Raw genomic sequence first — 20,405 nt, forward strand, 5'->3', positions numbered from 1 at the left:
GATACGTTATACTTGTTTTACTCATGACTTATCCACTGATTCACTTTTACACATTTCCGATGTAAATTTCCTGCAAGTCATTTGGGCTCTGTTCGTGCCAACAAACGCCCCTTTCCACTGCCCCTCTCAAGCACTTGGCCAAATCGAGCCACTAACCCAGAAATGCGCGTTCTCGAAAAGAGTCTTAAAATAAAATGCGATATGTGGACGCAGGCAAAACGAATTTATGGCCAATTGCAAATGATTTGACAATGAACAAAGCCCAAAAACAAACCAGGCGAAAACAATGAGAGAACAAAATAAGTATATATAACAAAAACCTGCCCCAGAAACTGACCTACAGCAAAAACGCAAATCTTAACCACAAAAAAAAAAAAGAACGCAGAGAACAAAATTTGCTAAAAAGCCTTTTATACAATACGGAAAGAAAAAATAAAAGAAATAAAATACGAAAACGTTTCTTGTTCATTATCAGAGCACTTGTTGTTGTTGTTATGTGTTATTATTGTATATTTGTGCAGCCATTCGATTCTTTGGGGGTTTTCGAATATACAAAATAAAGAGAAGAACATAATAAGCCCAAAACAAACCAAAAACCGACAAAAAAAAAACAGAACCAAACCCAGACCCAGGCCCAGGCCCAGACTCAGTTCCAGACTCAGACCAAGTAGACACTCAGACGGCTTTGTTGTTGCTGTTGTTATTTGTGTTTTATGTTTGACGTTTGAGCGTGCTGGGCGCGTGTGAATGGGAAAAGGAAGCTCACACACACACACACACACACACACACACACCACACACACACACACACACTTAAAAAAACAAAGTCAAGGTCATTGCAAAGAGTTTTAATTGTTCGCACAAAAAATGAAATAAAAATACAAACACGCACACACTGACACACAACAACAACAACGACTACAACAACAATGGCGCCGAGCATTACAAACAAACATTTGCACATAATAAAAGAAATAAAAACGCAACAAAAACAGGCAGCGGCGGACAATGGCAAAAGGCAACAAGAGGAGCCAACAACAGCAACAACAACAGCGGCCACAAAAGGCATTTGGCAAGCAAACAAGTTCAACAAAAATATTCGCACAATTCACTCAGTTCGCTTATAGAAACATCTTCCTCTCTCTTTCACTATTTATCTATCTCACACACGTTCTCCCTCTCCCTCTCTCTCTCTCGCTCTCTTGCTCCAGCCCATGTCTATCTCTATTGCACACATGTGCACCTGTTAAGCTGCTAACGCTTGAACTTCACATGAATGAAAATAATAATAAAAGCAACGACGAAATTTTCTAAAAACAAAAATCTATAAATAGATTTAAATTGAAAGTTAATTTTCCAAGCCATAAGGATAAAGGATATTAAGAAAATGCAATATGATTTCTTATTCTAATAAAGAAAACACCTTTGCATGAAGATAATAGATATTAAAAAGAAAATAAATAAAATATTGAAAATTATTTCCTATTCTTATAAAGTCACAACTTGTTCTTTAAAATGTTTTGTAATTTTCGAAAGCAGAAAATTTCAATAAAGAACTACTAAATTAAATTTTGAAAAGAAACACATGTAGGATAAAAGTCGATCTAACATATTAGAAGAAATTCTAGCTTGTTCAAAATAATATTCATTCATTTACTATGCAACTGATTTAGTCATTTAATTCAAATATAACTTTAATATACATTTAAAGTTCAACTGAATTTTTCTTGGAAGTTTTCATCATTTTTCAAGGTAAAATTTGGGCTGTTTAGTTTTTTTTTTTCAACGCTCGTAGAAACAAATTCTTATTTTTCTCAAATTGTATTATTATTATTATATTGTATATTGAAATATTATTTTTTGAATCTTAAAAAAGGGCTAGGATAACAGCCTATGCTAAATAATATTATAATAAGCATACTAACATGAATTTTACTTTGGCGCCAACAATGCCAAAGAATGAAAAAGTTAAGTATTTATATTAAACAGTACTTACGTAAAAATCAGTTTACTAAATGTGTATTAACATGTATTCAAGTTCCCACCTGCAATACAAGAGCACACACTTTAGTATTAAATATAAACATGCAAATAAAATAAATGTAAGCGTTAGCTAAAATTATTCAAAAATATTAATTTAAGCTACGTTTCAGTTGTGAGCTCTTGTTCCAGTTAATTTCACTCGCTCTGTTCCATTGTTTAGCTTTCATATTTCACTCACATGAACTTTTGGCATGATAAATGTCACAACTTTTGTTGCCTACTTTTCTGGCCAAAAGCAAAAGGCTAACATCGGCTTTGCAGCTAACTTCAGGCCAAAACTCGTGTCAAAGTTGTCTGCGACTATTTCTAACCCTGAGCAAATATCTAAACGTTGTTTCAACTGTTTTATGAGTTTATCCGTTTACCAACACCGAAAAAAAGGCAGCGAAAACAAAAACCCAGAGCAGCGTGTGCGAAAGAGCGAGAGGTGGAGAGAGAGCGAAAGGGCAGAGGAAAAGAAAAAAACACGTATACGACCTGTCTCGACACTTGCAGACTGAACCCAAACACACACACGCAGAAACACACACATACACAGACACGCAAAGAGATGCTATTCAGACGTTATTCATTTTACACATTCATTTCCTCATTCAATTCGCAATTGTATACGAAATTTCAATTGTTTGTTGAATGTATTATACGGCGGGCATGGCTTGGAAATGGTTTCTACTTGTTGTTGGAGTTGTTGTACTTGTTGTAGTTGTTGTTGGCTGACTGCCGGCTTGGCTGTGGGTGTCTGTGTGTTGTTGTTGATGTTGTTGTTGCTGGTGTCGTTGATGACGTTGTTGAAAATTGCATTGCCTGGCGAAGTTCAGTTCAGTTTCAGTTGAGAGTCGGCAACAGGTTGCCCTGTGTCTAGCTTTTGAAAATGCAATAGGGAGACAATAACAACAACAACAAACAACTGAATGAATGAATGAATGAATGTTCAATGTGTGTTGGTGTGTGTGTGTGTGTGTGTGTGTGTGTGTGTGTGTGCGTGTGTCTGATTGCATGATGTTGATAAGCGCGAAGTTCTGGCCATAGAAATTGCGAAACGTGTTGATGATGAGGGAACGTTCCAGCACTTTGACTTGATTGTTGACGCTCTTTCTCTCTTTCTCTCCCGCTCTCACTCTCCCACAAGCAGAGAGTGAAAGTTGGCGTTGACAATAAATGGCGTTTAGTTTTTGGGCGCTGAACTTGGCGAACAATAAAACGAGCTATGGCAGCCGCACTAGAAAAGGGCTTCAGCCAGTCATCGATTTTCTGCGGTCAGTCAAGGCAAAGTGCGACTGAGCGAGCGCACAAGAGCGAGCGAGAGCGACCCACATTTGGCTGCCTAATAAAAAAGAGTTAAAAAGCGAAAGATGCAAATAATGGCGTGCTCTAGCTGGCGCCCGTTGCCAGTGCTCTCTTGTGCTATTGCTCTCCCGTTCGCGCACATGTTCAGTTGCAGCACAAAGGGAGTTAGCGTGAATGCAGACGCTGGGTCCGCATGGGCAGCGGGGTGGGCGGAGAGGCAGCGGTAGCGTTGTGCGATGAACAATGAAAGAAAAGGCAAAGAGCAAAAGATGTTATTGTTGCTGTTATTGTTGTTGTTGTTGTTATTGGTGTTGTTATTGTTGTTATTGCATTGTCGTGCATTACTTTTGTGTCATTGAACTTATTTTGCAATAAAAGTGAGTAAGCCGCAAGGCAAGTGGAACACGAAACCCAGAATAAATTCACAGTTGGCAAAGAGCAAGAGTGAGACAGAGAGAGTGTATAGACCGCAATGTGAGTGCAAAGTGCAGCAACAACATAATCATTATCAAACCAAATACAACAACAGCAAAACAATAGGTGAGTGCACATTGAGCATATCAGCAACAGCAACAACAACAACAGCAACAATGAAAGGTCTAAAAGGTATAAAAGTGTGTGTTGGAAAGTGAAGAAACAATTGATGAAGCGCAAACCGGCGATAATCCAGTGCGAACAATTTAATATCAAAGTCAAGAGACATTTGTCATATTAAAATGAAGACATGAAATACAGTAAAGAAACTGTGAGAGTAGATTGAACAGCAGCAGAGATTTAAGTCGTAAATTCGAATTCTATTAGACGCCTTTAATTTAAAATTCTTACTATTGAAAATATAATGGAATTAGTCCATATGATGAAATAAAACTCGGTAATATTGTTTAACTAGAAGACCTACATTTGAAATTCTGTCCTTTAAAAAGTAGTTTGGTGTTAAAAAAATTGTATGATCTTTAAATATATAAATTTATTTGATTAATATAAATTTATCATACTCTTCTTTGCTTGGACAAATATGAGAGCACTAGAAACAGAATTTTCTATAACAAGACATTTTTAGCTTGGGAAACATAGTTTTAAGCATTCAATTAAAGATGTCTAGATTAGAAGTAGAATGTTAGTCTGCAAAGGGAATTTCTTTTGGATTATACGATTATGCCAACATGTCTTATTTAAGAAATAAAGATTGATTGTACTGTACGGAGGGACCTAAATTAAAATTTAAATTGAATATATCAAATGCAACTGATAAAAATTTGATTCATTGTCACTCTATAAGCGTTCCTACGTTTCAAGAGTATTCAATTACTACTAAACTAGACAAATTATCGCATATTATCGCAAATACAATGTATCTATTTCCCTTGGCAAAGAAAACTTGAATCTTAATATTAGTTCAGCTGAATATAATATTTGTACATGATTCATAATAAATGAATCACAAATAGAATCTTATACACAACAATTAATTGAATTATTGAAAATATAACGCTAAGTTAGTTGGATATTTTTTTTAGCTGGCATAAAGTTGGTATGCTTAAGTCCAATCAAATCCAAATCAGTTGTTTAAGATGAGTCGAGTGCCTCAACAAGTTGGATGAATTTTAAATTTATTTAAATTGAATTAAATGGCTGCAATTTGTCGTGGGCAATCGCATATAAGTTCGTCGTAGTTGATAATTCCCTCGAAAAGGCATAATACTCTCACACACACACACACACACAAGCACTTGTACTTGTACTTGTATCGCACTCAGAGACAGTCATCGTACCATTCAATTGGCTGTATCCGCTCTAGAAGCTAAAATGGAGATTGTCAACGGTTACCAGGGAACGTATTATTTCTGATTTGTTTCTTGGAGCAGCGCAGATTAGTTTAATTAAATGAGCAATTGCCACATAACAATTTCAAGAAAACTGACGGATGACCATAAAATGAACAATATATCAATATGCCAAGCTTAGGTTGAGGCAATAAGAATTTGAATAAAAGTTTGTAATCTTACTTTTAAATATATGAAACTTTAAAACATATAATAATTGTTATAAGATAAAAGATTAATTAAAGAATTAGCTTATTAAAGCAATACGAAAAATACATAAAATATATACAACATTTATAAGACTTCAAATATCAGATAAAACTATCTAGAAAATAAAATTATATTAACTAAAAGCTTTTAAGTATATAATCTATTTGTGTTTATCTCAAAAAACATAAAATTGAAAAATCGAATCATTTAATAATACAACATTAAAATAAAATTATCGGCCGTTCTAATTGGATATATTAATTCTAATCATTTCAATCGACTTTTGTTTACAAGTGTACTGGAGATCCAAGTACAAGGAACAAACACAATATTATAAATGTTTCAATATCTTAACAGAAGACGAGAGTAGCTAATAATATTCATAGGTAATTGTGCAATAAATAATAGTAATATTTCTAAGCAAAACTTACGCCAAAGTAATCGTAGCAAGCCTTAAAATACTATTAGTTGACTTAAAAATTAAGGGGAGCCAGCTCTAATAGTAACACACACACACACACTATGGGGAATAATAATTGAGGCTATGAGAAATTGTATAATTCTTTTTTTAATAATAATATGTTTCACACTAGGGAAAGTATCAACGGCGAATGAAACGAGTAGTAAGTAAAAATAATAATTCAATAATACAATTCGTACATATTCGTACAATTACAGATATTACTAATAAATGTCCCGATTGCAGTACATACTTATCATTTTGTAATGCTATGAGTTATGGCCATGTAATAGAACTGAAGACTGATATCGAGAAGCTTAAGAGATGTGATCCAAATGTAACTACTATAAATACATTACAGACTTGTGTGCCAAGGGTTTATCGTGTACATGGTAATAAATAGAAATTTACATCAAGCTAATGCCCTAAATGTATTGCATATGCAGAACTATTGGAGGGTTTCATCTGCTTCTGGACGCCACAAATGGGATGTACAATTGTCATTGGCAAGCGCGAACAGGAAAAAAATCACACTGAAAACTATTGTAAAAAATGTCTGTTATATTGCCCCTGTTCTGTAGGAAGTAGAGTGCATATAGGACACACGGCACGAACAGCTATATGCATTGGATTGGTCTTGGGACTAAAGTTGGCATTATAAAATGTAAATCCTTAGATCTAAATTTCAAAATGCCCAGCTAAATAAATAAATAAAATAGATATATTTAAGTACATGTACGATAATCAAGGCGGCTGCCAACTTTTTATTTAACTAATTGTGCAACACTGCAAATAACTTCACACTCGCAAATTGTGCTAACTCTGCAACTTGTAGCGTTGCCAGATATTTCAACATGCTTACGTAAAAAGAAATGCGGTCACACCTAATGCAACATGCAAACTAATGAAAACCACAACAGCAAAAAGCAAGCAAAAGGTTTTCTAAAAATTATTATCTGCTAAAAAGTTATCAAAGTAAGCAAGTTATCAGCTATTATAGCGCAATAATAATATATGCGTGCATTGAAAAAATATATTGTTAGCTTAGTTTCATACAATAAGTAAGCCTCTTTTAATTCAATTTGTTTTATTATACGCTTTAATCGCTCAGTAGCGTCGGTAGCTTTTGATCTTCACCAAGTGAAAGAGTTTTAAGGTAGAGTGTAGTCCCAAGTTTGTTTAGCCTACAGGGTATATACATGAAAAGGTTAGTTACACTGATAGGATATAATATATACAATGAAGTTGTTGTGAGCATAGCCTAATAAAATAACAGAATTTTAATATTCCGCCTGGTTGGTAGATCGCAGGGTTATATCCTAACGCTGGTTTTGCCCGGCCTTATCCGGTCACAGTTTTTTCTTTACATTATTTTGTGGAAATTCAAGTGATTTCTTGCACTTGACGTCTAAAATTATATTTTACATAGATATGTTAAAAGTGAGGCTGTAGTCCATGGAATTATGACCAACATTTTGTGTCAATTTTATTATTTTACGACTTCTTTCACACTTCTCGCACTCAGGACAAACAGTTTTATATAGATTTTGTATAAGCGCATTAATCATTATAATTTCTCAACATCAACCAATAGCTGGTCATAACTTTATAAAATTTATATATATATATTATATTCCTTCGGGCATGTTATGCATTTGATATTTGTGCAACAATCGTAGCTTAACCAAGCAAGTGACAAATCGACGACTTTCAACCAACACCCGAGCAATCTCAATAGTTTCGCCAGTTGCTGCAGTTGTACAGCCTGTCGCCTGCCGCCTGTCGAAAGCTTCAAAGTTGGTCAAAACTGGAAGGTAAATAGCAGCAGCAGCAGCAGCAAATGGGTGCCCAATACCAGTGGCCAGGCCAGAGCGCAAAATACTCAACTCAACTCTACTCAGAAGTGCTCCGGGCGTGAATAAATGAAGTTTGCAAATTGCACCACGCCTGACCACCACCAAAAAGCAGTCGCAAGACGCAGTAGCTAGACATTACGAATGCAAAACTTTGTCCTCATTACTCAAAGACTGAATAACTGGGCGAGTGTGTGTGTGTGTGTGTGTGTGTGTGTGTGTGTGAGTGTGTGTGCCCCTAGGTTGAGGCGTTACGCCAGAGCCCAAGTTATGGCGTCTGTCAAAGTCACTTCGCTTGCAAAAGTTGTCGTCGCCTTGGTCGACGCATTGTCCGGCTCTCAAGTTGCCCGCCGCTTGGGCAGCTGCAGCTGAAGGACAACGAGAATGATGACGACAACATCTGCATTGGGTCGTGGTCAGGCTCGCAGCTTCCCAGCCTGTCCGGCTGTCCAGCTGTCAGCCCGTCTAACAAGTGTCACTGCAACTTATTTTTTTTTTTTTTTTGTTATGTTCTGGTCTAGCCCCGCCCCTCGCTGCCTGCTGCCCGCTGGACACTGAACTGGACATGGACCCTCATGGTCTTGGACCCTCTTCTCTCGCATCCTCTGTAGCTGCTTGTCTGTGCGTGTGCTCGGTTTGAGTTTGTGAAAGATTAAAATCTGCAAACAGTTGGCATCAAGTTTTCAAATTCGCAAATATTTCATGTGAATGTCCGGAACATTTTCGCATACCACCAGCCCAGCTCAGCCCAGCTCTACTTGGCTTGGCTCGGCTTGGCTCAGCCCTAAGGCTGCCTTTGCTGATTAAATGATTTAAGGTCAGTTGGATTTCTCGGATGCGCAGTCACAACTCATAAATAAATGTTGCTAGCCAAACTTTATAATGCGGACGACATCATCTAATTGACAGCAAGTTCTTGCAGAGTATTCAAATACTGAGGATAGCAGCAAAAATACTTTAGTTAAAAGTTTCCCAAAGTATATGTGCAAATATATATTATGCAAGTATCGTAAGATATAAAAAGCAGAATAATTTATATTTTTCATTTAGATCCTTATTTAATTCATTGAATTTAATCCATCTAGTAATTGTAATAATGTAATGTAATGTAATAATAATGTAATATTTGCAAAACTAGGACAAAATCCGATACTTCAAAATTTAAGGATAGAAAAAATTTGGTTTTCTAATATCAAAAAAAGTATCGATACGTTAGCACAGATTTTGTTTTTGGATAATAATTAATTCATTTTTTGATCAAGTCAGTTTTAAATGTTTTATTTTAGGTAATTAAGTGCGAAAAATGTTTTATTTTAAACAATTTGAATATTCTGAATATAAAACGGGAAAAACAGACTTTACAAATAATGCTAGCTAAAACACGTTAGAATACTCTTTTCGGGAGTGCCCGACTTGGGGATACCCTTAACTTCTTCAACCAACAGCAAATGCATCTCGCTATACGCAATATTTACCTTAGCATTAAACAATTTTGGGTTTGAAGACGCTTTCTTCTCCCTGTTACATACAGTTCCACAAAACCATTATACCCTTCGCACCCATTCCATTGACAATGGTAGGTTGTGAAAATATAATCTAATTGGAACATTTCTGCTAATTTCTAAAATAAGGTTGTTGTGCGAAACCTTATTTTAGCTCAAGAGTAAATATAAAGAACATATACTTTTTCATACATAGCTTCAATTTTCGATTGATAGTTTTTATGCAAGCAATATTAAAATGTAAACTAATACCGCTAAAAAAACCCCATTAACAAATATTTGGATTTATTTATATAACTCAGGGACTTCTATATGTTACGTTCAATACGTTTCTTTGAAAGAAGAAACTTTAATGTATTTAACAGTATTGAAAAGCTCTCCAAAATATGTTTATTTGTTTATAAAACATAAATATTCTATTCTAAGCACAGCCAAAGGACGCTTCAATTAGTGCTGATTTTTTTTTTAAATAATAATAATAAGAATAAAATTAAAATAATTATCTACTTTAGCATTATAGATATTTTTCCTATCCATACTTGTATCTGTCTATTATGCAATTGCATCCAGTTACGCATTCGGACCACCTGCAACGCATTTATCCCGCGTAACCATCGACAATCACATTGAGTACATCAAAATAATAAGGCCTAAACATCGTTTAGGGTAACATTAAAGTAGAAACTGCTGACCGCATGAAATTGTATACACTTGGGTAGAACAACAATTAGGAAAACTTACTGCAGAAACTACCCTAAGGTCTGCAGATCAATCAAGACGGCGCTTTGATGCAAAAATCTAAAGATCTGCTGTTATTTCGTCTAATTTAGCAGAAATTTAGATTTTATATTTCTCGAATACGCTGGACAGCTGGCAATTATGTGCCGCTGCCTCCTGCCTCCTCTCCCCTCTCTCTCTCTCTCTCTCTCCCTCTCTCTTCAGCGCCATTAAGGCACGCAAATTTTTCCAAGTATTTTGCCAGAGACCCTCTGCCCTCAATGTTGGGGTAAACGAGTCGAGGCCGAAACCGAGGACGAGTACGAGGCTGAGACTGAGTTGGTGTGTGTGTGTGCGTCTCTGTAATTTGAGTCGATTTTTCCGGCATGCTGTTCGGGCCAAGACTCCGCAACAGACTCGGAGCTCAGAGCTCAGAGCTGAGACCTCAGACTGGGACTGAGATTGAGACTCTCTAAATGGTTGCTTGGCTGGTTGGTGGTTCCATTTTAATTGCAGTCGCTGAACGAAAAAGGTTCATCATGTTGTAGTTGTTTGTTGTTGTTGTTGTTGGGCATTTGCAATTAGATCCACAAGTAAAACGAAGCCGCAGACGAAGGATCGCTAGATGCGTACCCAGCGATACGATACGATACCGATACGGATCGCAAAGTTCGGATGCCGCTGCCGCTGCTGCTGCTGCTGCGTAGTTCTTACAGTTTAAGTAAACTGTAATTACGCAGCTCGTGAGAAAACCTGCCCCTGCCGCTGTCCCCCTCTCAGTTGAGGGTGAGTCCCAGGCCCTGCCGCGCCCATCATCATGCATCATTTGAATAAGAATACGCGCAAAATTCATTTGGCGGAAGTTTGGTTTTAAATATTTTGTAAATTTTGTGGGCGTCGAAGATTTTTAATAAAATTAACACAAAATGGCGTTGCTCAGTGGCAAGTTATATATGCACAAAACTATATATATATCGTCAAGAGTTAAACCTGAAGCTGTGCACTCAAGCGTTTCAAAGTTCGACGCATGTGTTGGACACTCCCTCAACGTTGCGCCAAGACGCAACCCCGCGGCTTCTCAGGGCAGATCCCATCCACAATGTCGCTGTCCAAAGCGACTGTTGTTGTTGTTCTTGATGTTGTTGTTCTTGTTGTTGTTGTTGTTGTGTGTGCTCATTCCAGTTGGTCGCTGATGATGGTGATGAGTTTTTAATGGCTGGCGCACAGTTGCGCTGGCGCTGAGCCAATCTGAGTTATTGTTTTTTCTGCGTTTTTTTTTTGCGTACTCCGACGGGGCGCGACTTAGAAACTGGTTATGTTTTCGTCTTGGACAAAGTGGAGCTAATTTGCGCAGTATTTTGCAGAGAACAGATTTGATGCGAATTAGGTACAGAAAACAGACAGAATTTGCTAAGAAGACAAAACTTGAAGGGAGACAGAGAGCACAACTAAAGATTTAAGTAATGTAACTCTCTAGCTAAAGATGAAAATGCAGCAAAGTTATCTCAATTTTCAGTTAAATTAAATTATATTACAATATTACAATATATTTAGGTGCAAATCCCATTTATAATTTTAGACAGCATATTGTTGTCAAATAACTTTCCAAAGAAAATAAACACTCGGTCGATTTTCAGATAATAAATGAGAACTGTTCTAACATCCCTGTGGGACCAACATTATCTCTGAAACCACAATATCAACACATCGCCCCTCTATTAGGCGGACACAAGAATCCATCTAAGGTAGATTTTACTGAATAAGATTTTGGACTTTAACAAATCCTATTTATCGTAAAACAACAACACAACTCAAGCATTCCAAAAAGTATTATAAGAATAATAAATATCATAGAAATACCAACAAAAATAAAACCAAAAATTAAAAAGAAACAAAAAATATAGTAGTAATAATTTTACAAACTATATTAAAACAACATTTTTTTTAGATTTTGTAAGCATAATATCTCTAAGTAATTACTGTCGTTTGCAATAATCTAAATAACAATCACATTTTAAAAAGTTTCTTAGTATGGTCATATCAATTATATAAATAATAATAAATTATAATAACTTTTTCAATAATAATATATGTTTTTGCATGAAATATATAACAATTACTTTGAAGGAAATAATATAATAAAGTAATAATAACATAATAAAATATTTCAATCCCATATATCGACATAATTTACTTTAAAAATAAATAAAAAAGCAGCAAAAACCAAAAAAAAAAGCGATAAATGAAACATTTTAAAATGTATTTAGTATGGTTTTATTATTTATATTACTTTCGTAAATTATTGTTTAAAAAAATAAAAAGAATATTATAATTCACATAACGATCATAAATTAGCGATCTTTAACTGATCTGTTGACAAGTTAGTTGTGCCAAAATATATATAATAATGCTCACAATTTCATGAATTTATATCTGCAACAATATCGAAGAAACTTATCACTGATCACTGATCACACTGCCATTCACTTTACAGACATAATCACTTTTGAATAGAAAGAAGCGTGGCGAATAGAGAGACAGATGGATACAATGGACACCTCTGTTTGGTTGTGCTGAGGTGTATCCGTTTGGGTCTGTCGGGGCATGTTGACCCGTCAAATGTGCCATGCTCTGCAGATTAGATTGTTTCATATGCAAATGTTCATTCGGTTCGCTTCGGCCGATAGATAAAATATCTACGCATGCTGTCGGTTTATTTGTTAAATACATACTATCAATATCACATCGTAATTTACAGCGGTTACAGTTAAGACTTTCGTGTCGTATATTATACATTTTATACGGTCCTCAAGCTTTATGTACTCAGCCAGATATTTCGCATAACTTAACATTAATAATGCAAAAATATATATATAAATTAATAAATTAAGAAATCCTACAACTGGCTATAAATTTCAAACGCATTAGCAGCTCTGACAAAATTTGTGTTTTTTTTTTAACTTGCTAAATATATTTGAGAAATAAATAACTTAACCGTGATTCCATTGGGATTCTGCTATATAAAGACATTCACAGTTATGACTTCATTAAGTGAGACCTCAAATAATTTGTATCCAGACCCTCCCAATAAATAAGCGACAAAAAATTTGAATTTTGTGCAAATTTCGTTTTAAATTATTTTATAATTAGGCAGTTCCATAATCATAGGCACGCACCAAAAAACGCGATACAAAAGTTGATTGTGATTGGTTTATAATTTATGGGGCCTGAGATCTGAGATCTGACTGCTAGAGCATCGATGTGTATATAAGATTTCTGAAGAAGTAGTAGGATTAGGAAGCACAGTGGAACAAACTTATGCAAATGAAATTAATAAAAATTATTGTAGAGCTTAATATTTACTAGGAAAACAGAATTGATCCAAATAGGTAGAATAAAAGATTTGTTAAAAGTTGTTGCAACATTTAAATTGAAAACATTTAAAAGAAAATAATTAACTACAATGAAATACGTATAGCAATTTGCTTATTATTGAATCAATGTGCAATTTTCATATTTTATAAGATTTTTGAAAATAAAAATTGTATAAAGTTTGTAAATATAGTTTAAAAAAATTGCCAAAAAGCAATAACTATATTACAGTAATTTAAAAACAATTTTTTAATATTTAATTTAGTTTATCATTAACAAAAAAAAAATTGTTTTTATATACATATAAGTTAAGCCTGTTAAATAAATATGTAAAAAATTGTATTAATTGGAGCTTTGAAAAGGTAACCTTAGATAAAATAAATATTTGTGTTGTTTCCTTAAACTATTTCAATAGAGAACATATTTTTTCTTTTACTTTTTTTAGGATTCCCTTCGTCCCTTTGCTAACTCACTCGATGCTCGACAATTATAACAGCTGTTTATATATCTATTTAATTTAATTTTTCTATGTATATTTTTTCTCATTTTTGACCGTGATTAATTCAGCTTTGTCCCATTGTCAGCAGCACTAGATACGCGACGACTATCTTTAAGATACGCGCACGCACATTCAGCGGGAACAAAAAACTTGTTGACCGCGTGGCATGTGGCTGCCCGTTGGGCTGCTGCTGCTGGCTCCCCTTCTCCCCCCCCCCCCCCCCCTGCATAAAATAAGCAATCCGACGATGTCGCCGTAGTCGTCTTCTTCTTGCTCTTCGTCTCGGTGAGCCATTGAAATGCTGTTACAAGTAACAGAAAAATGCGAACAATGAACGTGCCGGCCGGCCAGGCGAGCGAACAATGTGCAGGGCTCAGTGCAATAGGCCCCCGCCCCCACTAAATAGCCACCTCTCCAACCCACCAACGGCACGTAGATGTTATTAATATGGCTGCCAATTTGTCGTTGTCGTCCATGTCCACGTACAGTGAGCCGCGAGCAGGGGCTTGAGTGGAGGGAGCACGGTAAAATAAAATGTCTCTAAAATAAAAAGCAAGAGCAGCTGAAATTGTCGCACTTGCAGCGGCCATTTGCCATTTCATTCAATTAAGTTCCGAGAAAAATAATACAAATGAAAGCTATATAGGGTACATATATTTGGTATACATATATATATGTATGTGTGCGTGTGTGTGTGTTTGTGTGTGGAATCATCTTGTAGGAGCCATTTTCAATCTGCTGCTGCAGCATTTCCACGCTCTGAATGGGAAATGCATCATCAGCATTCTCATTGAATCTTGTGACTTGAAATTACTTGAACTCTGGCAGCGTAAATTACCAAAAAATGGCCACTGGCAATTGACACCACCAATAATCCAAATCCAAAGCCCAACCACACACACGCACATACACACACATACAATGGCAGCCGAAAAGTTCGACAGTCAAATTTTTGCTGAGCTGCGCAATTGTTTTGTTTAGTTTTTGCCAGCCAGTTGCGGATTGTGGCTTTTAGGGTTCTTCCGGCGGGCGTGAATTGGGCAAATGGAGGATGTGGATGTGTGATTGTGGGCACACTCTTAGGTTGCCATTTCATTTGTGTACTCTATGTAGCTACAGTTTCGGTCATCGTCATCTAATTGCCACAGTTAAATGCGCTAATTTTCTGCTTGACTAAAGCAATTTATACTTTGAGAGAACTGATTAAATTAACTGATTATATTCGAGTAAATAGTCCAGCTGTGATAGGCGCCAAGTGCAGTAGGCTCTTGTGGAAGGCAATTGGACATTTGGGAGACTTTCTTTATAGAGGCTAAATATAGATGAGTACTAGATTAAAGCTACTAAAAAATATAACATCTGGCTAAATGAACATACACTTAAAACCAACAAATTCTCAAAATATTTTTTAAAACAATTAAAGAAAACAATTATTTAAATAAACTATTTTTAACTTGAACTTGTTTAGTGACTTATGTTACAAAAATTGTATTTAGAACTCATGCATGTGGAATTTCTTATTATTTTTGTATAATATCCCATATTTTTTCATAAAAAATTACGAGTTCTCATAATACAAAAAAGGGTATTAATAGTGTATTAAAATTGGATAGCCACCGAAAACTTGTAGTTTCTATGAGTATAAAATACACTCGCTATCAAAAGCAGAATACCTGATATATATTTCCAATTAGATAATTCCTTACTTCTAAAAATAAAAAAAAAACATTTTATTTTACTACATAACTGTTGTCAATATGATAAACTGAAATTATCACATGTCTATTAGGTATTTTTAACGTTACCTCAAAAGGAAAAACTATCTCAACCCATAATATACATATAAATATACATATAATATGTACCCTTAAATCATGTATCTTTAAGATAATAATATCCTTAAAAAAAAACCTAACTTTGTAATAGCATGGACAGAAAATCAACAAAAAAAATGTTTTATTTAAGATTTTACACAAATTCAAAATTTTAATAAAATGTGTTCAGTCAATCTTTGGAAGTAAGAATTTAATGAAAAGGGAAATAAAGAACGAAATTAATAATATTTGAAATATTCAGTTGAATCACTTTTGCTGACAACTCGATGTTGAACAAGTCTGCAAAGTTTGTTAATTATAACCAGAGCATTATCATAGCTCTCCCTAAACATTAAATCTTAAGCACAATGAATGAAGCCACTTGTGGCTACAGTGTCAGATTAAATAGGCATGATGAGGCCTGCGAGTATCAACCACTAAGTTGTCTCAACTTTACAGGTACATGCAAATGGTCAAAGCCAAGTGCACGGCGGAGCACTTCAGTGTTTGTCTAATTGCGGCAACTTAAACTCAAAATAAGCACTTAATTTAGCAGGCAAGTGGCGATGTTGTTGTTGTTGTGATTGTTGCCACATGCAACCGCCATAGATTAGAAAAAGAAAAAAAACACATGAACAGCAGAAATAAAAAATCTAAATACTAGAGAGAGTTGCGCGTAGCATGAAGCCAGTTGACGTCCAAGGCGACAAGCGACTCATTGCCAACGTCCCAGACCAAAACAGATACCCAGCCCGAGCCCGAGCCCCACGACCCGACAACCGACCAGACCAGGAGGCCAGACCATCCCAGCGACAGCGAACTGCGACGACAGACAAACAATAAGCGACAGTAGCACTGATTACTTGAGCACAACAACAGTTGCTCCAACTCACGCCCCGTGATGCCTCCCCTTAACAACTGCTGCTGACATTCGAGCCACGTTTGGTTACATTTCAGACAGGTTGACTGGGCAGGGCGGCGGCGGGGTAGGGAAGGGTAGGGAAGGGGTGGAGAGTTAGCTGGCGCTGACAGCCCCATAAGGTGCATGTGCCTTGAGAGTGGAACGTTAGATGCCGCGCAAGAACTTAAGTAATATAACTCATGTGCAGCAAGAAAGAACAGTTAGCTTCGGTATGGCCAACATTGAATACCCTGCCAGTTATGCTATAATTAACATAATCAAGATCAAATCCTTGACAAGACTATACTGAATCCAAATTTCAACCGAGGTTCAAAATTCACACTTAACATGCATAGAAATGCTTGGCATTGCCTCGCTCAATTCAATTCAAACCATGATTGATTTCCAATTTGATTGTTAAGAATTTATTAAGAGAAATGCTTCTGGTTTAAGTGAACAATATTTGTTACAAGAATTTGAACACTTGAAATAAGCTTCAAGGGCTTTGAACATTTTCAGATTTTCTCAGATTTCTAAAACATTGTGTGATTTGAAAAGAATTGAGATATTTTAGCTAGCCTGGAATTAAATAATTTTTTAGTGTTCATCAATTAAATCAAAATAAAATTAAAAAATTATTATGAATATTTTATATTCAAATGCGTTGTATATAACATCTTGAATTAAGAATACCCTTTGCAAGTGCATAAAAATGCGAATACGAATGCGTATGCATGTGTGAGTGTGGATGTGAATATAAATATGTCTGTTGATGCCCTTGCCAGAAGCTGCAACGTTCGTTGCACTTCGTTGAAGCACAGTTTGAAAGGCACTGCCTATAAGCAGACATATGTATATATTTTATATATATATATATGTATATAGACACATTTAGTCAGGCCAAAAGTGCTTAGCTTACTTATGCTGCTTGGCCCACTCGATGACGACTTCCTTGGATTTTGGTTGGGCTTGGGTCTGTGCTCTGGAGCTACCTAAGCCAAAGTGCATTCTGTCGACCTGGAGCGGGGCCAACTTGGCTGCCATATCCGTCAGTTTGTTTGTTTGTTTGTTTGTTTTCAGATTGCTTTTAAATTACTTGAACTTGCTGCAAGCAAAAGGCGTTGGCAGGGAATTCTTTTTCCTTCGTTTTTGCATTTGTTTTTGATTGATTTTGTTGGATGCATTTTCTGTTTTCTATGGCATTGTTTTGCTTTTGGTTAAATTGCTTGGAAAGTGCGCAAAGTAGATTTGATTTGAGGGGCTCAAAGAACAGCTTTTTATACTGCTGTGGGAGAGAGGCAAATCCTGGATTTCAAGCACAAATTGAATGAGCAGCATAACAGGAAAATATGTGTTTATGCTCCAGCAATAAGTCAGATCTAAAACTCAATAATCAAATTGCTGTAACTTAGGCTAGACAAATCTTATAGCTAGTTAACTAAAAACATAAGTTTAAATTTATTTTAGACAATAAATAAGGGACATTGTACAAATTATATAAAAATAATAAATTTAAAATAAATGGAATAATTAAAATTAAAAAAATCGATAGTTAAAGAAAACATTTTATAATTCAACTCTATATAAAAAGTCATAATATTATGTGAATACATCATTTTTTAAAGATTTTTGTTGGCATTTACATTTATTAAAAATAAATTAATTTTTTTAAATTTTAATTATATTTAATTCAATTCCTTCTTCCACTTGCCCCACATTCATTTGTTTACTTCTCCCAACCCTTTTCTTGTTTAAAAGATTTGAAGCTTAATAAAAAAAACTGGATATGCCCAAAAGACAAGCTAGTGTCCTCCTGACTCACTGCCTCAATTTTAAGCATTAAGATAAGGCCCATAAAAAAATTTAATTACCATCGTGTATGCAATGCTCGGGCCAGTTCCGAGCACTAAATCAGTGCTAATCCCAATGAGCAGCATCTGGAAACGGAATCTGATGTTTGGGCATAAATCAATGCTGGCATAAAATTTCACACCTTGCCAGTTTTTATGATTCCACGCTTAATTTACTGTCTTGATACACACTGAGAGAGAAAGAGTGAGAGGCAGAGTAAGAGACAACTTTAAGATTCGCTGTGCTCACTGGAATGTCATAAAAATAAATTCGATAAAAATTCAAAGATGCGTTTCAGGTCGCATCCTTTTGTGTGGCAAACAGCTGCCCCGTCAGGTTTTTCATCAACATCAATAGGGGCTAGGGTTGCCAAGCTGCCAAGCGAAAACTTGCTGAAATTTTGAACTTTTATTAAAACTTAGAGGCCAGACAAGAAGACGCCCAGACCTGGGCTACTGTGCCAGCGGCCGGGGTAGCACCTTTATATGCTGGCAGCTCGTAAAAGAAGTATAAGATTTATGACTACCCTAACCGAGCGAGTGTGAAAGTGCCTGCTCGAAGGACCAGTTCCAATATTACATGCCAAATGCATAGAAATGTAAGCAGTGCAAAGTCGATTCAAGTCATTAGCTGCCCCCCGGAAACACGCCCACTAAGAACAGCGACGACGTTGACACTTCCAGCGAAATTTGCTGCAATTTTCAATTTTCTTTTCATTTTATTTATTTGGAACTCTGCTTTTCGTGTGTGTGTGTGTGAAAATGAATTGCATTTCTGCGCATAGTGCAAAAATCAATAAACAATGCCAGACGATAGCCAACTTTATACAAAGGTTTTTTTGTTACCTTTAACAATTTTTTATTTCATCTCATTTCGTTTTCTCGAGTACCACACACACACACACCACATGCACACCCCACATGCACACACAGATACACCTAGACAGTCAGAGGCCGCATTGTTGGATTTGCTAACTGTTCATCGGGTTCAGTAAGAGAGATTCAGAACAGGCACTTGTAGCTTGTAGCCGCCGCCAATGCCAGTTCCCATTTACAGCTGACAATGAGCACAACAACAACAACAACAACAACAGTAATATCATCAACAATAGCGGAAAGAACTGCCATGATATAAGTACTATACACATACATTCCCATATACTATCTATGAAGAACGCAACCAACAGGTATTTATTGTATTTGCTCAAGCTGAATATATCCTGCGGCTTGGCTTGACGCATTGTCAATGGGCCCGAGGTGAGCAGGGTTGCCTATGCTATTTATATACATACATATACATATCCGTGTACATATATTGGGTTAGGGTGTGCAGCCCCTTTTTTGCTATGTGCTCTGTCTAGTGGGAAAATTGTGCATAGTCGTAAATTCTGATTTCCAACTGTGTGGGAGTCGAATGCTAATAAAGAGCTCTACATTATCCATGATGATCATTTACGGTTAAAATCATTGTGCTATTGCATGGAAAACTCTGGATGGATCTGCGAAAATTGTAAACTCAAGTGTTCGTGGGAGTAAAACTGAGAGTTGACAGAATTTATGTCCTCAAATTCGGGGAACAACTTTAAAATTACATGTAAATAATATAAAACATGTTTTGTAATTGAAACATGAAAAATAATAACAATTAAATAGTTCCCTCTTTAATATTTAAAAACACATATCAAATTTTTAGACTTTAGTATAAATCAATTAAATAAGAAATATCCAATGTGGAATTGTATTAATATTTAGGAATATAAATACAGGAATAATACAAATATTCCTTGTTGTTTGTTAAGTATTGATCAAATAATCAATATTGATCCTTTAGTCGGTCAGCTAAATTTATACTTATTCGAAATTTATATTTATACGAAAATGGTCACTAAAACTAATTGCCACTAAATTAAAAGTTTTCTAATCTGTGGACTTTTTTTGGGATGCAATTTGTATTCCAGATTTTCAATTCATAAAATCGAATGGCAATTCTCCGTCTACCGTAACTAATATACTTATTAGTAAAAATATAAACAAAATAATAAATAAATATATTAAAATTAAAACTAATAAATAA

The 20,405-nt window shown here is 35.6% G+C and overlaps 2 long non-coding RNA genes across 7 annotated transcripts in view; one reads left to right on the forward strand and one right to left on the reverse strand.

The window, feature by feature from the left end:
- Positions 1 to 20,405, reverse strand: part of LOC135434285 (uncharacterized) — a 120,679-nt gene that overhangs the window by 50,710 nt on the left and 49,564 nt on the right. For 3 of the 4 annotated variants that reach the window (XR_010437209.1, XR_010437208.1, XR_010437211.1), the window contains one exon: positions 1,997 to 2,045. The exons of the other annotated variant lie outside the window; for it this stretch is intronic. This is a non-coding gene — a long non-coding RNA (uncharacterized LOC135434285). The remainder of the gene's footprint in view (positions 1 to 1,996; positions 2,046 to 20,405) is intronic. 4 annotated transcript variants of the gene reach the window in all.
- Positions 5,683 to 6,567, forward strand: LOC135434332 (uncharacterized). 3 transcript variants are annotated; one of them, XR_010437220.1, is made up of 3 exons: positions 5,825 to 5,986; positions 6,042 to 6,215; positions 6,270 to 6,567. It is a non-coding gene; the product is annotated as an uncharacterized LOC135434332 (long non-coding RNA). The 3 variants fall into 3 exon arrangements; XR_010437219.1 differs by having other exon boundaries at positions 5,683 to 5,986; positions 6,042 to 6,567; XR_010437221.1 differs by having other exon boundaries at positions 5,683 to 5,986; positions 6,070 to 6,567.

The sequence above is a fragment of the Drosophila montana genome, unplaced genomic scaffold (genome assembly GCF_035044405.1).
Source record: "Drosophila montana isolate Dmon_TW-CO22-7 unplaced genomic scaffold, ASM3504440v1 contig_3286_1, whole genome shotgun sequence".
NCBI lineage: Eukaryota > Metazoa > Arthropoda > Insecta > Diptera > Drosophilidae > Drosophila > Drosophila montana.